The 3,308-nt window shown below is 36.2% G+C and overlaps 1 long non-coding RNA gene across 2 annotated transcripts; it reads right to left on the bottom strand.

Annotated features, from left to right (window-relative positions):
• Window positions 1-793: 793 nt before the first annotated feature.
• On the bottom strand, window positions 794-3,098 carry LOC126914851 (uncharacterized). Of its 2 annotated transcripts, none has more exons than XR_007709869.1 (4): window positions 2,891-3,098; window positions 2,111-2,235; window positions 1,550-1,642; window positions 794-915 (listed from the first exon to the last, which is right to left on the bottom strand). It is a non-coding gene; the product is annotated as an uncharacterized LOC126914851 (long non-coding RNA). The 2 variants fall into 2 exon arrangements; XR_007709870.1 differs by lacking the exon at window positions 794-915 and adding an exon at window positions 1,379-1,396.
• Window positions 3,099-3,308: the final 210 nt, after the last annotated feature.

Below are 3,308 nucleotides of genomic sequence, written 5' to 3'. Positions count from 1 at the left end.
AAGCTCGTTAGCGTCTTCCGCGACGGAAATCAACCGATGCGGCGAGGAAGCGCCGAGTTCGCGGGACGATAGCAAATCAAACTGGCCCGGAAAAACGACCGAACAGAAAGGAAGTCGATCGAAGAGCTTCCGTTCCAACAGCTTCGACGTGTCGACATTGCACGGAGCTAAAAGTAAGCTTAGCGGATCCTCGAAAGCCGCTATTTCGACCTTTATGGCTCCGTCGAATTGGTTCACGAAGAGACACCAACCGATGTCGAAAAAGCCGGAAGAGTTGGTAACGGCCAGTTTAAGTCTCAAGTTCGATAAATCGAAGGTAGTGAAGGCGGTGAAGGAAACGTTGGGTAAAAAGTCCCCTAATAGCGAGGTCAAACACAAAGTCGTATTGGACAACACTAGTGGAACCAAAGTGGACGCTCAGCTAAGTTGTATTTCTCGTTACGATATCGTTTCTTGTTTAAGAGCCATCGTAGGTGAAAGGAGGAATGCAAGAACGCACATAATACGCAAAAATCTATGGCAGATTCAAAGTACAGTACTCGTTGTGATATTCGGTAAAGATAATAAGTTCTTCTATGGAGATTTCATTTTTCAAATTATTCTCGTACAAGTACGTATTTGCATAAATAAATATCACACGGTCTCTGCGTAAATACCCAGGCCAGTTATAAATATTTCAGTTTGCCAACGATATCTCAACATGTGGGACACTCACATGCGTGCTACTTCGTGAGCGATGATAAAGGCGCTGGTCAAGCCTTCGTCTCGATTTAACGCGCACAATCTCGAAGGACCTCCTATATCTAATCGCGTCAACCATACAGCAACATCGTGATTTACGTCCTCCGAGGACAGCATCTTTCTGTTCCATTTGTTCACGTTCTCGAGAGATCGTCTGGCATCGCCACGGCGGACCTACGACAATTTATTAATATTTTCTTAATAAAAGCTAGCAAATATTACGAATATATTATATTTATTATTACATCATGCATTATATACTATATATAAATATTCGTCAATGATAATAAATATATGTGCAAGTAATCGTGTTGTTGATTGTAATCAAATGTAACTTGTAACGCTATTAGTATTTTAATCTTCCTGAAAAATGTTGAAATGTTGATTCAACAGCAGAGAAGAATAGCAGAAAAAGAAAAGTAAAAGGAATCGCAAGTGTCGTATATCAATGATATTATCATAGGTCTATAACATTAAATTAAGATTCTTAAGAGATGAAAAAGGTTTAATAGTCGATTATACAGATATTTCGGATACACGATAAATGCGAGGTTTGTCAATGATCCGTGAAAATTGTTTGTTTGGAAATTTGTTTTCAAGGGATCGTTCACGGTTGTCCAATTTAACAAAATGGAACTCGTTGCATTTTATCGATCTAGAACGTCATGCGCAGATATTTTGACCTATATAATTTATATACCATACACTGTACAGATAAGTAGAAAATAAAATAATTGACACTCGCATATGCGTATCTCAGATAGTTACTACTTTAGTTAAATGATTTAATTTAATGGAAATCGCTTACTATAACGTCTCGTTTTTCCGCGTATAAAATCATTCGTACGATCACTAGAATCATGTTGGATTCGAGCGATGGGTCCATGTAAATTGCACTGACCTAGGATTAAAATACGTACGAAAATGTAACAGGCGTTAAAACAGTATTACAGCCTTACAAATAAATTATTATTCAAAACTCTCGTAAATACATCGTATCTTATATAATTTTCCTAAAAAATTAATTTTATTCGTTATATTTATCTTAGGAAATGTACGTTATTAATCTCAACAGCATTGGAAAACCAATTACCGAATGGCTGAAATTAATCGATTACAAAATTCCATTACGGATAAATTATTCGCTGAACTTTTTAAAAGATACGTGCAAGCTTTGAACAGTGTAAACAGAAAATACAGAGCTTCCATCCGAATATACGATCGAGATGTTTGAAAGCAAGTAGCGTACCTTGAAAATACAGAGATACGCATAACTCTGCCCTATGTTTCCCGGTTGCTTGCGTACATATGTAGGAGAAGGTATTCTATATCTAAGTATAATAACAGAATTTCGTTTGGTATTACTTACGATGTTTAAAAGAGCCAAGATATATTGCTGTACTCGAATTCCATGAAAATCTACCACGGAGTAATCAGCAGCTATTCCAAGCTCTAGCCATCGTGGCGGCGAATCCTTAGCAGCTGGTCTTTTCTCTATGAAATGACTTATCTTAGAAATCGACTTATCTTCCACGAAATTAGAAAGTCTACTCGACTCGACTTGATAGCTTAAACGCATGATTATTAAAAGCATAAATTAATATCTACGAGCAAGTATTCGTGGAATAATTATTATGATATAAATAATTATTTCAAAAGTATAATTTCAAAAATATCAATTCGGTATCACCGTGAATTTCATCCTGCAAATTTCTTTAAAATTCTTGACAAATTTTGGTAAACGTATTCCTCCAGCAAATTTTTCTATTTTTCTATTTTTTTACATTAAATTAGGCAAGATAGATAAAGATTCGTGCAATGGACAATATACATATGTGTAATAGACAGGGAATAATAAAATAAATTAAAAACAGCGAAATATAGATGAACGTGTAGAAGATCAAGCGAGAGTGGAACGCAATAGGGAGAATAATTGTAAACCGAGTTCCTTTTAAGGCTGAAGATAAGCTATTCTTATATTACATGCTGTTATTATTACTTTTGTACACGATAGATTGGAATATCAGTACAATTTCTTTCTTTCAGTAATATTCGATGATTCGTTAATTTATTAACCGCTATATTGTACGTGGTAAGTAGAAAAGCAACGATTGTACAAGAATGGCATTTGGAAAAATATTTGACTTACTTGATAATCTGTTCCTTTGCCATTTAGGACCAGAGAAGTATCCAATTTCCTCGGGATTTGTTATTTTATATAGGTTGGGGTTGATAATCAATCTCGGATCCACTCGGATTGGTTATCACACCTTTTATTTTCTCTCTTATACAAAACACCAAATCACACAGCAAACGTCTAAACTCTCCCAATGCGTCTTAGCAATTAAGGCGTGGTCGACTCCTGTGGCAAAAGAGCGTCGTTAGGAGTCGTACCAACATAACCCTAGTAACCTTTTAGTAACTAGCGGTCATACCAACTGAGCATTTCTCAACAGGATTTACGTCGATCGATAATTCTTCCACTATTGTATCGTTGTATTCTGTGGAGACATCGTCTTTTTCATCGTACAGAATCAATTTCTCAGCTTCTGGGTATTCCACGTCGA

The sequence above is a fragment of the Bombus affinis genome, chromosome 3 (genome assembly GCF_024516045.1).
Source record: "Bombus affinis isolate iyBomAffi1 chromosome 3, iyBomAffi1.2, whole genome shotgun sequence".
Taxonomy (NCBI): domain Eukaryota; kingdom Metazoa; phylum Arthropoda; class Insecta; order Hymenoptera; family Apidae; genus Bombus; species Bombus affinis.
This window is presented reverse-complemented; position numbering and strand designations above follow the sequence as displayed.